The following is an 18,752-nucleotide window of genomic DNA, read 5'->3' as shown; positions in this document are numbered from 1 at the left end:
TAATTGAACTAATGGACAAATCCTCTGGTGTCAGATGATAATACATCTAGTAGTTATTCTTTCATGGGTAATGGTGAGACGTTAGACCAGATGCGGATCCAGAATGTAAGGGACCTGAGAGCAATCGCGTGAACGACGCTCTTCAGACCCAGATCCAAACGCATTGCTTTCAATGGTGCATTTCAGGGGAGTTCCAGAATTGATCTCATAAATAAGTTTTCAGTTTTTTCAATGGCGCCCTCGTTAATGTGGCCCCATAGCTCTGCCCCATAAAGTGCAGTTCCTATTCCCTGGGCATGGTATACTAGGATCGCTGGAGTCCCCAGTCTATAAATTGACTTTTTCAGCTTTTGGACTAGGGCAGTCCCCACATGTTGTAACAAGAGCTGTTTTTGTACTATTTGTGGGGTCCTTGATTCTGTGCTGGTAAGCCTTACCCCTAAGTAGTCAAATAGTTTCACCTCACCTAGTGAAGTAGAACCCAACTTTATAAAACGATTAAAGGACTTGTGGCAATTAAAAAACATACATTTAGTTTTTGAGGTGTTCATTTCTAGTCCAGATTCCTCACATCCCTTCTTAAATTGGTCTACTAAATTTTGGAGCTCCATCCGGGTTCTGGAGATTAGCAGGTTGTCGTCAGCGAAAAGGAGTGCAGGCACCACTTGCCCTGTGAGCTTGGGGGCATCAACCAGCAATATATTAATGGTTCAATCAGCACGTTAATATAAAGGGTAAAGAGCACTGGCGCAAGGACACACCCTTGCCGCACACCTCTGTTCACCCTGACCCGGTTGGTCAGCCCCCCTCGCTCCCCAATCTAATTTGAGTACAGTTGTTCCTAAGAAGTCTAATGATGATTTACAGGAGGGTTTTTGGAATCGCCATTTTAGTAAGGGCTGCCCAAAGTTTTTCATGAGGAACTAAATCAAATGCAGCGTGGATGTCTACAAACACTACGTATAGTGGATCTTTATTAATTGTCATATATTTCCAGAGGATTAATAGAAACCAGAAAAACAGATCTATTGTGTTTGCTTTACCTCTAAATCCTGCCTGCAAAGGTGATAATAAGTTCCCTTCCCTCGTCCAGTCATGAAGTCTCTCTAACAGATGGCAGTAAAATATTGTCTGGGCAATGTCAGTGAGACTGATGGGCCTATAATTCGGCGGGTTGCTTTTATCCCCATTTTTTAAAATAGGCATTACTGCTGCGCCTAACCAGGAATCTGGAATTTCTGCCCCTTTTAATATAGCATTAAAGGTGTAATTTAAAATCACACTCAATATATTAGGTTCAGAAAGGTAGAGGTCCCCTTGGATTTACTCTAAACCTGGGGCTTTCCCCCATTGCAAGGTTGCAATTGCTTCCATAGTTTCTTCTACAGTAAACATTGGAGAGTCCAGGCCTGTTTCTGGGATGAAGTACTGAGAGAATTCTCCACCACTGTCCTTTGGTCATGTGAATAATTTGGAAAAATGGGCTTCTCAAGTTGGGGGCGGGAAGGGAGGGGGTTGGAGGGGAGGGAGGGAGGAATGTGAAAATTTTGCTCCATGATTAAACTTTTTGACACTTTGGATATTAGGTGCCAAAATTCATTGCTATTTTTAGTTTGGGCCACAGTTAATAGGTTGTGGCAGAAGTCTATATGCCAGTTTCTTTGAACCACGTTCTGTACATTACCATAGGCTTTCCTTTTTATAGCTATCATTATTCTTGAGCCGCTTTAACAGCTCCCATTAAGGATTGCTGAGCTTGTTTACAAGTCTCATCAAATCCCTCCGTCTACTTGTTCCTAGCCATTTTCTTCCCACTGCTGTTTTTATAAAATAAACTATTAATGTTGTTTAAAAGGTTGGTAAATGTGTCCACTAGGGATTGCTTCTCTAGTCTTCTGGTGTCCATTTTAACCAAAGTATGAGCTACTATAGTGTATATTCATGACAAGGTGTCAATTGAGGACCATTTGACCCTCTTTTTGTTATTGCTGAGGACAACTGGATTAGGTAAATTGGATTCTTAGGGGGTTTCAAGGGAACCAAATACATCTATTAGTTCTAGAGATATGGCATTATGGTCACTGTCATATCTCTCCACTGAACGCCCCTTCAACAGTGGAGTTCATGATACGTCGGCACAAAGAGTAAAGATAGATAAGCAATGTCACCGGCTTTTGGTTTTTAGTCTGTTCCCCCTTGTGATCATATACTGTGAAAATATACATACATTATAATTCTCACAGTCATGATCTCAGAGGAGTTTATGACTCGTCGCCACAAAGATCAAACTTTTTCACCTCCCGGAGAAAAGAAGTTCAATAAATAATTACAGCTCGAAAGTATTTCATTATGGATGTTCTGTTAAATAGATAACTTTATTTTAGTTTTCTTTTTACTGTAACAATGGTATCAATCGTTATATTGTAATAGATTGTCCTATTGTTACAGAAGAGGAATAGGAGATTTTTCAGCGCCATTTATAATATATATCTGTATATATTTTTTTCAAGAAACATTTTACGAAATTGCAGAATAAAAAATATAGCTGTCATGCATACTTTGTTACTTTAAATATTTAATAAACCCTACATTTCTGAATGTTATTTTCTAATTTCTATTCTTATTTGCGGTTCCTATGAACCTTCTCCCTAAAGAATATATAGGACCAGTACTATATATTATAAGAGTACCATTCTATATATTCTTAAGTGACATACACACACACCCTCTCTTGCAAAGAGGGTAATGAATCTTGCACTCCCTGGATTTCACTTCATCCACAAATCTTCTTTATTTCTTATTTCATCAGAAAAAGGCAAACTCCCAGGTCATAACCAAAGAACCGACACGTTTCGTTATCCCCTGATAACTTGGTCACGGTTACAAATTGTCAATTCAAATTCAACCATTAAAAACACTTCACATTGTATCATGTGATTTGTGATGTCATCTAGACCAAAGGATTGTGGTACTCGTAGTTTGTTGTATTTACAAAATATTTACAATGGTGTGCAATGATCAAAAAATGAAAAGTGAAAACTTTTTGCTCTTTTACTTGTTTCTCAGCAAAACCGTATTTGTTTTAATTGCCAGCTCTCATGATTAGTGCATATTCATTTTCAATAAACAATAACGATATTTATATTTATCAAGGTTTGGAAAAACTAACTCTTGTATACCAAGGGAAAGACATTTACCTAAGGAGTAATATTGGATTCAATAATGATAAACGATTTTACGTGTCTCAGACGGTATTGTGGGGACACCGCAAAGGCGAGTTAAACTCGCTACCTAATAGTTCATTTTATCGCCCTCTAGGGGTATGATAAAATTGGTAAGCTACGACAGGTTATATATTCTTAAGTGAGTATGTGATTTGTTAGCGGAACAGTGTGCAACCTCTAAGCACTACAACAGAACATTCCTGAATTCTACAGAATACAAATTTGAAAAATAATAATGCATACATTTCTATGTAATATGAAGTCACTTGTATTTAACTGTTTTTTACTTGTTCTCTTGACCTCAGATAATGTAGTGCGGGAGTGTTTGCTGTAGCACTTCTATTCTACTTTATCTAAAAGTAGCTGATGCCCTCTTACATTATCAACAACATGGGGGAACACGTTTACAAACTGTAGCAGAAAAAAGGAGGGTGTGGCCACGCTTAACTGATATTTTATGAAATTCCATTTTTAATTCTCACCCCTTTCATATATACAGTGACAGTTTCTGAACAAAGTTTATTTGTATTTGCTTAATAAATACTGTTTCAAACCTAGACTGAATTTTTTGCTGCGCAACCACACCTCCCCATCAGAAAGTTAAACACCACATTATGGGGTCGATTCCGATCCGGTAAAAAGCGCTCCGAATTGCTGTTCGGAGCGTTTTTCCCCGTACGAATCGCACCTGTAGGCGTCCCCGTACGAATCAGCAAGTACGATCACAAATTAAAGCGTCACTCCGTACGACTCGTAAAAAAGACCGTACAAATCGAAAATCCATACGAATTGCAGTCGGCTGACGCACCACGCAGCGTCCGTACGTAAATAGACCGCGCCTTCCGAACCAGGAAGTACGATCCGTGTTGAACACACTCCGTACGGCTCTTTTGCTACGAGAGCTCTAAACTACCGTAAACCCACACTCCGGCAAGACCCGCACCCGGTACACGACAAGCAGGACATGAACGCCATCGTCCGTCTCATCCCTATCCTGTACGGCCACCACCTCGTACTTAGAAACCGACGACGGCGCAGAAGGTGAGCACAACGAAGTCCAACATACCTGTACGTATAGCCAGACGGGCACATCGCCATTGCACGATTGTAATGTCTGGGTATGTTGCGCCACACACTCCCGCACATCACTAGTGTAATACGGAGGGAGGCCGTATGTTCGTCATCGATCACGGGGTATGGTACGTCACCGCACATCAGTAGAGCAATACGGTGACAGGGCGAACCTACGTCATCGACCACGGGGTACGGTAAGTCACCGCACATCACTAGTGTAATACGGTGACAGGGCGCACCTACGTCATCGACCACGGGGTACGGAATGTCACCGCACATCACTAGTGTAATACGGTGACAGGCCGCACCTATGTCATCGACCACGGGGTACGGAACTTCACCGCACATCACTAGTGTAATACGGTGACAGGGCGAACCTACGTCATCGACCACGGGGTACGGAACGTCACCGCACATCACTAGTGTAATACGGTGACAGGCCGCACCTACGTCATCGACCACGGGGTACGGGACGTCACCGCACATCACTAGTGTAATACGGTGACAGGCCGCACCTACGTCATCGACCACGGGGTACGGAACGTCACCGCACATGACTAGTGTAATACGGTGACAGGCCGCACCTACGTGAATCGAACACGGGGTACGGAACGTCATCGCACATCAGTAGAGCAATACGGTGACAGGGCGAACCTACGTCATCGACTACGGGGTACGGAACGTCACCGCACATCACTAGTGTAATACGGTGACAGGCCGCACCTACGTCATCGACCACGGGGTACGGAACGTCACCGCACATCAGTAGAGCAATACGGTGACAGGGCGAACCTACGTCATCGACCACGGGGTACGGAACGTCACCGCACATCACTAGTGTAATACGGTGACAGGCCGCACCTACGTCATCGACCACGGGGTATGGTAAGTCACCGCACATCACCAGTGCAATAGACGTATGGGACATACGACTGCTATATCAACGTTAGTCTAACTGGCGTATAGTAAACACATCCACCACTGCCCACCACTGCCCAGCATCAGAGTGCCCACCACTTCCCAGCATCAGAGTGCCCACCACTTCCCAGCATCAGAGTGCCCACCACTGCCCAGCATCAGAGTGCCCACCACTGCCCAGCATCAGAGTGCCCACCACTGCCCAGCATCAGAGTGCCCACCACTTCCCAGCATCAGAGTGCCCACCACTGCCCAGCATCAGAGTGCCCACCACTGCCCAGCATCAGAGTGCCCACCACTGCCCAGCATCAGAGTGCCCACCACTGCCCAGCATCAGAGTGCCCACCACTGCCCACCACTTCCCAGCATCAGAGTGCCCACCACTGCTCAGCATCAGAGTGCCCACCACTTCCCAGCATCAGAGTGCCCACCACTTCCCAGCATCAGAGTGCCCACCACTTCCCAGCATCAGAGTGCCCACCACTGCCCAGCATCAGAGTGCCCACCACTGCCCAGCATCAGAGTGCCCACCACTTCCCACCACTGCCCAGCATCAGAGTGCCCACCACTGCCCAGCATCAGAGTGCCCACCACTGCCCAGCATCAGAGTGCCCACCACTGCCCAGCATCAGAGTGCCCACCACTTCCCACCACTGCCCAGCATCAGAGTGCCCACCACTTCCCACCACTGCCCAGCATCAGAGTGCCCACCACTGCCCAGCATCAGAGTGCCCACCACTTCCCAGCATCAGAGTGCCCACCACTTCCCACCACTGCCCAGCATCAGAGTGCCCACCACTGCCCAGCATCAGAGTGCCCACCACTTCCCAGCATCAGAGTGCCCACCACTGCCCAGCATCAGAGTGCCCACCACTGCCCAGCATCAGAGTGCCCACCACTGCCCAGCATCAGAGTGCCCACCACTGCCCAGCATCAGAGTGCCCACCACTTCCCACCACTGCCCAGCATCAGAGTGCCCACCACTTCCCACCACTGCCCAGCATCAGAGTGCCCACCACTTCCCACCACTGCCCAGCATCAGAGTGCCCACCACTGCCCAGCCTCAGAGTGCCCACCACTGCCCAGCATCAGAGTGCCCACCACTGCTCAGCATCAGAGTGCCCACCACTTCCCAGCATCAGAGTGCCCACCACTTCCCAGCATCAGAGTGCCCACCACTGCCCAGCATCAGAGTGCCCACCACTGCCCAGCATCAGAGTGCCCACCACTTCCCAGCATCAGAGTGCCCACCACTTCCCACCACTGCCCAGCATCAGAGTGCCCACCACTGCCCAGCATCAGAGTGCCCACCACTGCCCAGCATCAGAGTGCCCACCACTGCCCAGCATCAGAGTGCCCACCACTTCCCACCACTGCCCAGCATCAGAGTGCCCACCACTTCCCACCACTGCCCAGCATCAGAGTGCCCACCACTGCCCAGCATCAGAGTGCCCACCACTTCCCAGCATCAGAGTGCCCACCACTTCCCACCACTGCCCAGCATCAGAGTGCCCACCACTGCCCAGCATCAGAGTGCCCACCACTGCCCAGCATCAGAGTGCCCACCACTGCCCAGCATCAGAGTGCCCACCACTTCCCCCCACTGCCCAGCATCAGAGTGCCCACCACTTCCCACCACTGCCCAGCATCAGAGTGCCCACCACTTCCCACCACTGCCCAGCATCAGAGTGCCCACCACTGCCCAGCCTCAGAGTGCCCACCACTGCCCAGCATCAGAGTGCCCACCACTGCCCAGCATCAGAGTGCCCACCACTGCCCAGCATCAGAGTGCCCACTACTGCCCAGCATCAGAGTGCCCAGCACTTCCCACCACTGCCCAGCATCAGAGTGCCCACCACTGCCCAGCATCAGAGTGCCCACCACTGCCCAGCATCAGAGTGCCCACCACTGCCCAGCATCAGAGTGCCCACCACTTCCCACCACTGCCCAGCATCAGAGTGCCCACCACTTCCCACCACTGCCCAGCATCAGAGTGCCCACCACTTCCCACCACTGCCCAGCATCAGAGTGCCCACCACTTCCCACCACTGCCCAGCATCAGAGTGCCCACCACTGCCCAGCCTCAGAGTGCCCACCACTGCCCAGCATCAGAGTGCCCACCACTGCCCAGCATCAGAGTGCCCACCACTTCCCACCACTGCCCAGCATCAGAGTGCCCACCACTGCCCAGCATCAGAGTGCCCACCACTTCCCAGCATCAGAGTGCCCACCACTGCCCAGCTCGTACATCAAAAACATACCATTGTCAACCTCATTACCCTCAGGAGATAGTCACATTTTAGCAGACCTAAATGTGAACATCACACCAGCTCCCAGGCACCCAGCAGTCACAGACATCATCACACAAACTACAAATCTGAAAAGCAAAAAATTAGCTTTATTCAGCGGAATCACAAAAGAAAAGCAAATGAGAGTCCTCGCTCATTAAAGGCCAATGGCCCGTCCAATAGAGTCTCTGCAACAGTTTGTGCCTCCATGGGTGTTATCTCACCCAAACCTGCCTGCACATGGCGTTTAATCAGCTGTGCTGACTATGGGGGCACCATCTGTGGAAACCTCCGGCACCGCATGGACAGGAGAGGGAAGGACAGGTGGAGTGGGTGCAGGTGAAGTGGATTCATCCACACTGGTTGGGGCATCGCCGAAAGTAGATTCAAAAACCTGGCTGCACACCTCAGCCAGTGCGGAAAAACTACCACCTGAACCCGGGGACACATTGGGGGTGGAGGTACAGGGCTGTGAGTCTGTCCTACTGGGTGTGTGGATGCGTGTGTGAGGTGTCTCCCCTCTCCCTGTGGGTGTGCCTACTTGCCCTTGAGACTGTGTGCGTGGAGCTTTGAGCTTCTTATGCTGTGTGTGTGCGCTGGGTGTGTCTGACCTGTGGCGTGTGCGTGTATGCTGTGTAGGTATGTGAGAGGCAGAGGTGGATGGCTCTGAAGGAGGGGGGGGGGACAGATGCTGCTGGGTGTAGAGAGGTGCCGTCAGTGTTGATTCAATGGCAGCCACACTCCGACGCAGATCAGACATGGCTGATGACATGCCCTCCATGAACGACACCACCTGTGTCATCAGTTGTGTATGTCCATGGAGGACAGACAGCATGGATGTCTGACCTACTGCAATCTGCCGGAGTAGGTCCACAGTCTCAGCACTGAGGGCAGCAGGGGACACAGGGGCAGGGGCTGCGGTGCCGGGAACAAAGGAGACACGGGGGCTAGCACGGACCCTAGGCACACCAAGGACTGGGAGGTTGGAGATGGGACTGGAGGAGGGGAGGGCAGCCAAAGATGAATGAGTGACCATTGCTGCATATTCCCCCCCCTCCTGAGAGTCTGACTCGGAGTCGTCGGCATGGTAAGATGTGTCAGTCACATGTCGTCCGGCCTGCAGACTCTCCTCACACTCTGTGCCACTGCCTCCCTCTGACACCTCAAAGCAGGTGGCACTGTCGGTGTGTCCCTCTGCCTGATCCGCGCCTGTGTCTCCTCCAGATTCAGATGATGATGCTGTGAGCAAGGAGAAGAATGAAAACATATCAGTCACCTGTACACATCAGACATATCAGCTGCAAATCATTTGGCCTCATTTCTCAACATGGCATGCATCATAAGTCACATGACACAGAACTCTGCATAATGACAAGTCTACTTGTGGACAAATGTCAGAGACACAACGCTCAATGTAAGGTAGGAGACAAGGTATAGGCAAGGAAAATACTTGTATGAGAGACACAATCATGATCCACTGCCTGACAACAGGATAGCTGATGATGCATCACAGTTCATTAGCCAACCCTGCCACCCAAATCAAGACCTGGTCATGTTTGATTCGCTTTGACTCTGTGCCACATTAGAAAAGTCCGGGGCGAACTGCCATCCTGGGACCTGAAACAAGTGTTCCATCACCTCACACTGCCATCACAGCTTTCTACATCCAAAGTCACATTGTGTGGCAGACCATCAATACTATGTACAAAGAACATGCAACAGATGTTGAGAATATGCACACACGCACTGCCCAGTGTGAGTATGCAGAAGCCCAAAATATAGCACATGTACATTGTGCACCTGTAGCTAACACAAGATAATTTGAAAGTGTACCATGGACAAAGGCCACTGAGGCTGACTTGTGCATAAAACACTTGTTGAGACTCAAGAACAGTGCCACAATATGAAGAAGGGCAGACACAGTGCACATGTGGTGCTACATTTAAGGTACCAACAGGTGTCACATACCCCCCTACAACATGATGATGTGCAAAGGAAGATGCATACTGAGACATTGCACCATAGGAGTACATGTCAAAAACAAGCATTAGCCAAAGCAAACCTCTAATGTGGAGTAGGGCAAGGCATGTAAAGAAGCAGCTGCTGACAGAGGGACAATCAAATGCCAATGCATGAAGTGCCTGTCTGACCACACCACTCAAACTATGGGAGTGTGACCATGCCTTGGAGCTCTTCAGGTACCATTTCACACACACATGACAACAAACAGACATGTACCTACCCCCTCCGTGCTGCTGTCCCTCCTGCAACTGCCTATGGAGGTCTGGGAACACCACTTTCAGGACCCGGAGCATGTTGGGGGTGAGGTGGCGGCTGCCACCATGCCGGCGTGGAGCTTCCAGCTTCAGCTGCACTCGGGCGATGCGGCGGCTCCAGCACCGGATGTCCTGCCACCTCTTCTTTATGTTTCGAAGCCTCCTGCGAGGCCCCCCCTCTCTCCTGACAGCCCTGGCGATGTCCACCCAGATTTCACCCTTCTCATAGGCAGATACCTGTCACAAATGTAAAGTTACAGAACATCAGTATACCTGGTCCATGTTCCCAAGACACCCATATGTGCACAAAATACATGAGGACAACAGGGCATCGTATGCCACACACATTTGCATCATTGTCCAGGAGTATGTGGCCTGTGTGCAAACACAACTGCTTTGCATCACATTGAAATTCTACAGATGACATGAGGGCTGCAAAACACTTTTTGAGCATGGCACTCACTGAACAATATATGCTATATCTGGGTGCAATGCAGCACGTGACATGCTGTCACACACCACACTACAACAAATAACTCTCTTGTAACAACACTGTGCACCCTGGCACTCACTCACAACAACATTACATCTATCCACTATACATACACAGTGGCTATGATGTCACACACACAACAGGTGCACACTCCAAGGTATTGCACACATCACTCACCTGATCCTCTGGTCTCCCATACAGCTTGCTGAAGTTTGGCAGGAGGGCATGCAGCAGGGCCTTGTTCTCACCATCAGTGAATGCAGGTGCCCTCTCCATGTTCAGCTAATCAGGGTCCAGAGGATACAGAGACAGCAGCTGTGGTTACCACACCAATGTTGTGCAGGCAAGTGCCCTCCCACAGCCACATGCTGCCTTATATCTGTGCTGCAGAGGGTCTGTGAGTCCAAGGAGTAGTGTGTGATAGGCCACCATAATTTGCATCCTATGTTCCATCCAATCACATCACACCTAAGCCCATGACACACATATGCATGGTTTGAAAATAGAGCCAGAGCTGAACAACAACTTTCGCAACATTGTATACTTTTTCCAAACTGATTTTTCCAGGACACCTGTAGGAGTTTAAAAAAACTCCGTATCCATGACAACCTGGTTGCATTTTGAACAGTACACTGTTCCCCTAGTTGTTCCCTATGCATTTTTTTAAATTCACACCCAAGTACGGTGACATTGCCATTGCCAATGCTACACATTGAATGGTGTAACGATGCGTACACACGCACGTACCATTGGGGTACGCTTAGCTCGCGTATAGCCGAAATGCGATAGGGAAACGAGGCCGACACACGCACGTACCATTGGGGTACGCTTAGCTCGCGTATAGCCGAAATGCGATGGGGAAACGAGGCCGACACACGCACGTACCATTGGGGTACGCTTAGCTCACGTATAGCCGAAATGCGATAGGGAAACGAGGCCGACACACGCACGTACCATTGGGGTACGCTTAGCTCGCGTATAGCCGAAATGCAATAGGGAAACGAGGCCGACACACGCGCGTACCATTGGGGTACGCTTAGCTCGCGTATAGCCGAAATGCAATAGGGAAACTATGCGTACACACGCACGTACCATTGGGGTACAGTGCGTCAGACATGGTCAAGTGAACGATTGTGTAGGCTGCGTCCCTGTCCACCTTCATGTCACCATTGGGAGAGTTACACCAGGAAATCACACAGCAGGGATGTAGTCTACACTCATGTCAACGATGTGGATGCATACATCAGCATGGCACACATACATCAGGATGTGCCAGGTGTGGCAGACATTGAAGAAGCACAGGGATTGTGACCCTGTGCCTCAGTTGATGTGTGAATAGCTTGCACAACATGTCATCAATCATGATGCACATGTGCATCACATGCATTCAACAATTTCCACTCGATTAACGTCAGCAACATGTTGCGAGGCACATGAACACTCGAATGGCCCACAATTCAGTACAGGGAACTGGCACATGATGACAGGAACATGCCCACTGTCACAGAGGTGTCATAGCCGCACAGCATGACCCTGTGTGACCACGTCATGTGTGTGCCATGTGCGACATTGTGCATGCTGTTAGCATATGCGATGAACAGGTCAGTAACGTATTACTCACCTCAGAATATCCCCACATGTCATCCTGGACATGGCAATTTCCGTAATACCGTACACTTGTGTGTTGGTGTGTAAATCCTCTGGCTCTGCAAGTGTCCTTGGCGTTGTGTGTGCCCTGATGACGTTATCTGAGTAGTCATATGTCACCTCTGCGTGCACACGTCAGGTCCTCTGTTTGTTTCTCAACACCAGCGCAGGTCCGGTCTAAGTTAAAGCTTACACATTTTGTACCCTAAATCATTGTACAAACACTTCTGACCATTTAGCTTTTATTGTCATACTCAAGACCGTGCCAATAGGGATGTCACTTACAAAGCCTGTGAGGAATGAAAACGCCTCATGTTGGTGACTGACCCTCACCGTCTGTGTCTCCACGGTTTTCACGTCAGGCACAACAACAAGAGCTGCTCCAATTGCGGGGACCAGACATATGAATCCAGGTGTGATTTATCCCACAAGCCACTCAGACTCCAGCAGTTGGCACAGCACCACAATAGCTCATGGTTGGGATGTAGGACGAGTGCATGTGTGTGGGTGTGGAGACATGTGAGCCCCTTATTAGTACATCATTCCCCAGGCCAAACTCGTCAGGTAAACAAAAGAAGTCAGAGATATGTAATTGCATTAACAAATAACCACGATGCAAGTGCAATGCTGCATGGGATTAGGGTGACAGCGACCACACGGCTCCATCAGAATTGCAGCCGTCGTAGCCAGCACCACGACCTACGGTCCCAGCCCTGCATGTGACACAGGAGGAGTAAGTGCACTTCCTCATGTCCATGATGTCCCTCACCCCGCCCACTGACTCAGCGTCAGCTTCTGGCCCACCATACCCGTCTGGGGGCAGTAGCGCCTCTGTTGATATGCCCCTGACGCCATCACTCGCTGAGTGATGGACGCAGGCGGTGCATACGTCCCAGAACCGCTGTGACAGACATGATCGGAATGTTCATCCTGGTCCCCGCTGGTTCAACTCACAACCTCACTGCCAGATCTCCCCCAGGTGTCAGCCGTGGCGCCATTCTGGGGTGGTGCTGGCCCCGATACCACACACTGTACGGCTCCGCTGTGGTAACTGTGTGGCAGAACACCGCTCTTAATGCTGCATGGGAATGTAAACATCAATGAGCCGGCCACACCTCATTACAATTGGCGCTAATGAGTATTGGGAGGGTCATGAAGACCCACTGGCACGTGAGTGTCAGTCCCAAGACCACAGGACAGGTGGACTGGGGGATGCGAGTGTTGTGGACACCTAGCCAGACACTGGTGATGTCTCAACTCAAAACTTGTATTTGGATGAGTGGGCAACGTACAGTGTTGTGTTTATGTGGGCGGTCGGAACCATGGCCCTTCATCTCCCCGTTGCTGCGGTGAGGACCAACTTGTCACTGAGGTCCTTCAACTACACTAATGCTACGCTGAGCCTCTGCAGGCCTATCTTGATGAAAGTAGTGTATGTATATTGGCAAGCATGTACAGCCACGCAGCATGTTTGTCTGTAGATAGGCACGTTGTCAGACCCCCACTGCCCTACCCGGACTGACCATGTTCCCTGTCCTACCACCCCATCCCAGGACGCATCTGCATCCAGGCCTCAAAACCACAGAACACATTCCCGTTAGCTACGCTGTAGAGGGTATCCAAGAGGTACAGGCACTACACAAAGATGTCATCATCCTCCCTGACTCTGGGAGTGATGTTTTGCAACTTGACATCCATCTTTGCCTGCTACCCACACTCTCTGTGGGATATGTTTGTGTAACAGCTGCCAGTGTATGCGTTGTAGGTACGGCCAAAACGTGGCCACGCCCTTGTCGGATGCCAATCTACGACACTGGTTTTGTTCCGGTGTGGCCTGGATAGCCACCACTCACTGGTCAGATCGATGGCACCCAGGGAGGCTAATTAGTCCTAAGCTATGTATGTATTGAAATGTGACACTTTGCTACTGCCTACTGTTCCTTACAGATATTGGTTTACAAAAGGTAAGTAACTAGTCCTTTAAAGTTCTGTGCATCTGCTGTAGGAGCATCTATGTTGTGTCCTTGCTGTGATGGCAGGGTTACTAATGTACACACACCATGCCACGTGTGTTAATGACCCGTTCACATGTGTGATGGCATCACAGACCATCAGTGACAAATGTAATTATCATGCTGTATGATGATGGTCATGTAATTGTAACTGAAAGTACACACCGCAACATGACTAAGGCTGAACAGTGCAAATGATGGCACATGTGGTGTGTGTGTGTATTGCAGTCAGCCGTCTGGATGTGCAGACAACCTCCTACTGACATTGACATGACGTGTCTCACTGACATGATACATTGTCATGCTCACTAAGACCTTTCCATCAGATCGTTTGTATGCATGTCACATCCATTCCACACACTACAGGTATTTTCCTTCTCCACGGAGGAGTGTGTGGGAGCTGGCACACGTTACATCCGTGTGTATCCCACGCCACACTCCAAATAGTCTACATAATTTGAAGCTGTGTTGCTTGTGCCATGTACATTGTAAAGTCTTAGTCAGACAGTTGAAGACATTTCCTTTAAATTGTGTCTTGCAGGGCACCCCCTCTGGAAAGGCCGTTGCCTGACTTGGATGCCATGAGGGAGCGCAATAGCATCCGTCGATATCGGTTCGGCAGACAGTTGATCAAGGACCTGACGGACAGGCTTGAGGCTCACCTACAACCACGCCACAGGTATCCAACTGCACTGACACCCAAGGTAAAGGTGATGGCAGCCCTCCATTTCTTTGCCACAGGTACGTTCCAATTTACCATAGCTGATGTGGGAGGGATGTCTCAGACCATGTTTAGCCGGGTATTGGGTGATGTTTTGGGAGCAATGTTGCTCCACCTTGATGAATTCATAACATTCCCTACTCCAGAAGAGTTGACAGATGTCAAGGGGGAATTCTATGCCCTGGGCCGCATGCCACATGTAATTGGTGCAATTGATGGTACACATGTTACTCTTGTCCCACCACAGGCTCAGGAGCAACCGTATCGCAACAGGAAACACTACCACTCGATAAATGCCCTGGTGGTGTGTCTTGCCAACATGATTATCTCACATGTTTGTGCACGTTTTCCAGGATCGTGCCACGATGCTTTCATCATGAGGCGTAGCAGGGTACCACAGATGATGCTGCAGCTGCACAACCACCGGGCATGTTTAGTTGGTGAGTATACACTGTGAGCTCTGTATGTCAGTATGTCACAACTTCATGATCTGCATCATATGATTCACTCTTGTACATGATGTCAATTTGCAGGAGACGCTGGATATCCAAACATGCCGTGGCTAATGACTCCGCTACGCAACCCCAGGACAGCTGCAGACCAGCGTTACAACAATGCTCATGGGAAGACCAGGCGGGTGATCGAACGGACCTTTGGACTCCTGAAGAGCCGGTTCAGGTGCCTGGACAAGACAGGCGGAGCCCTCCAATACAGCCCACGCAAGGTGTGTGACATCTTCACCGTGTGCTGCATGCTACACAACATGGCAGTGGAGAAGGCCGTGCCACTCTACCTGGATCCTGATGAGCTGGAACATCCGCCCGTTGAGGACGAAGGCCTTGGCCAGGATGCCAGTGACGAGGAGGGTGAAGATGATATCCGCGGTCACCTCATCCGCAACTTCTTTTCATGATGGTGAGTCATTTCATCTTTTATGTAAAAGATGGACTATAGAGTTGCATGGGTAGCATGCTGTGTATGCAACAGACTGTAAGCAAGATCACTTGGATGTGTGTTGTGCTGTGTCACACGTTCAGTTGTAATGCTACACACATACGTGCTATGTGTGCACTTGGAATGTACAGGTGTCATACTACATCTGGCTATTCAACAGACATTGACAAAATGACATTATACAGAACTTGACCCCTTGTGTGCCACTCTCATCCACAGCTCGCCCTGCCTGTTGTCCGTTGGGGTACATCGTGGTCATCCTGCTACTGCTCATTATGATTGCAACGTCAGCCACATCAACGGAGCATGCTTGGACATGTGGAGAAGTCAATTTGGGTAAGGACTCATATGAGGCTGTTTAGCGTTGGTATGTGTAGAAACGTGTGGTACATGTTCATGTGCATGTAGTGTCACCTTGCATACATGCTACTCCATTATGTACCTTATGACATGTATGGCCACTCCCATGACAGGATAGTCACCCCTTCTGTCATCTGTTGTACTTTGATACTCTGGTGAATGCATCAATGTGTGTAGACATTGCCACAGCAACATTGCACATACCATGGCATGACATTGTGTCAGAGGTCACAACCACGGACTCTGTGGGGGATTGCAGCCTCACTGTGTGCATTAGAATGTGACTGGATCCTCACCTCCAGCTTGTGGGCCAGTCCAGTGTGATTACCATGAAACCATGTGGTGTCGGTGTTGCCCAGTGTATGTTCCACATGTTAAGACAACTGTCCTGTGAATCAGTTAACATGGATGCATTGCCCCTTGCAGCAGTATATCATGTCACTGTCATGTCGTTACCTCAGTGCAGGTTGAGAATACTGCTACGCCAGCCTTCACAGTGAGTAGCAGTGATGTTTTGATGCACATGATGCCATGTATGTTTAGCATGACTAAGTAAAAAGTGTGAAAGATGCATATGTGATTTTTTGTGTTGCACCAGTGGAGTGCGGTCATTCACATGAATCTCTGGTCGCCGGCACCATTACTGGGCTATGGTAGGGTCTAATTATGTAGCTTGGATGGACATCACTTGCACTTAATATTTATTGTACCTGCATATCATGTTTAGCATAGTATTGCATACTTGACACATCAAAAGACTGGCAACAGAGTGCCTTTATTGCATGTCGATCATTAGCTTCCTCATCATATGTGATACTAACAGCTGTTGTGGATTTGCTCAAGTTAGCCTACATGGCCCTTATGGCTAACCAATATCAGATACAGACTTTAGAGTTAGCGGTAGTTGGATTTCCATATGTTTCCATTTGTTAGTGAGGTCCACATAATCTGTGCCTGGGAATGTGTTTATACTACATGGATCTTTTTGCATGGGTGCTCACTTGTGAGCGTTACACATGACTCTAATGGATGACAGACTGTCCCAGTTTTTATGTGTCTGTGTCACAGCATCGTATCTTATGTGATGGCATGATTAATCATCATTATTTTTCACCAGTCAGTACACTTCACAGGTGTGACTGGTACAGGGTAGCTAATGAGGTTTTTGAAGTGTCTGTGACATGAGAATGTTGTCCTAATGCTTATTTGCCTCTGTTTCAGGTCTCCCTCCCAGCAGTTCCCATCCTCTCCTTCCCTCGCCTGATCACCCTTTTGTGTCTGTCGTTTGTACTCAGACCAATGGGCTATTTGGAGGTGGAACCCTTAGAGCATCACACCACTCTGATGAAGAAAGGTACAGCCAGTCGTTGATAGCCTTGTAGGTAATCGTAATGCGGCATTACAGGTGACATCATGATTAGTGTAAATTGGACTTATTGACAATGCACATGTATGTTTGTGAAAGCTCCATGGGCTCACAATGTAAATTATCATGTTGTGCATGACGTCTGACTCCTACAGAATATTGTGCCTGCTTGGGGCTCAACACACATGTCCTTCTAATGTGCACCTATACTATTTGGAATGTAGTTACCTCATGCTTGTTATGTGTGTAACTGTATATTGACCACACGCATGGGGTGGGGGAAGGCTAGAATACTATGTTGTGTGTGAGGTAGATGTCTTTGTTGGTGCAGTTTGGATTTGAACACGCTAGCTCTTGTATACACCTGCTGACGCTGTGTGTCTTGTGCCCCACTTGACCGTAAGGGCCCTGATCCAGTGACTGTGATCTGTGGTGATTACTGTGCCATTTTGTTGTCAGTGACCCTGAGTGAGGCAGACACTCCTGCCTTCACATCCACATGTCACTTTGTGCATTGCGGGTGCCCTTGTGTTATGTGTTTGTTTAGCAATTAGTCACACCCCTCCTGCCGTCATGTCTTCACTCATTGCTGCAGCTGCATACACAGCCACCATGCAGCGCACACTATCCAGGAACACAGACACCTACAGGATGACCCTCCTTCCATCCATTAATAGAGCATGCTCCTGCCACCCTACACACAGACAACACCAGACATTCACCCTCGTGCTATCAAAATGCTTTGTACTCAGCCATAGCTGCTATGCGTGTGTGTGCAACACATACTGGCACGACTATGCAGATTCACATGACATTGGGTCTACGTACCACCAGGTCATGTGCCGTGTCCAACACACACACACACCTTACATAGGCACAATATTGTACAGTGTTAGCTTGTCAACACCACTAGATCAGAAAACTGTTAGCTTACAGTCACGTGCCAGAACACAACCTGCTCACACCACTTCAACATTGCTGTCACAGTCAGTCAAGTTGGCACATGGGACACACACCATGACCCTGTCTCTTGGGTGTGGTGTGATTTGGCCGTTCTGGGGTAGGTATTTGTCTGACGTGTGTCGTTGTTCTGTATGCGTTGCTCCCATTACAGTAGTATAGTACTTGTAGCTCCATAGGGGTAGGTCACCTAATCAGGTGTGCTTGTCTAGAGTGCTCCAGCCCATTGCCCACAGTCTGTCCTGCCACCGTTATCCTGTGCGGCATTAATCACATACACAGTAATGCATCATGCTGATGGTAGCTCACATACCTGAGGACACAGTTGTAGGTACTCCCTACATGGACTACTACTTTTGTGACTGACATGTACTCCTCAAAGTGACTCTCCTGGGCCTGCCTGTGCTAGCAGTATTGGGATTCAATCCCCCCTCCAGCATTGACTGTCCCACACAGGTG

At 48.9% G+C, this 18,752-nt stretch overlaps 1 protein-coding gene across 9 annotated transcripts in view; it reads right to left on the bottom strand.

Annotated features, from left to right (window-relative positions):
* Positions 1-18,752, bottom strand: part of IL15RA (interleukin 15 receptor subunit alpha) — a 539,514-nt gene that overhangs the window by 205,732 nt on the left and 315,030 nt on the right. The window lies entirely within an intron of this gene.

Source organism: Lissotriton helveticus, chromosome 1_1, assembly GCF_964261635.1.
Source record: "Lissotriton helveticus chromosome 1_1, aLisHel1.1, whole genome shotgun sequence".
Taxonomy (NCBI): Eukaryota; Metazoa; Chordata; class Amphibia; order Caudata; family Salamandridae; genus Lissotriton; species Lissotriton helveticus.
This window is presented reverse-complemented; position numbering and strand designations above follow the sequence as displayed.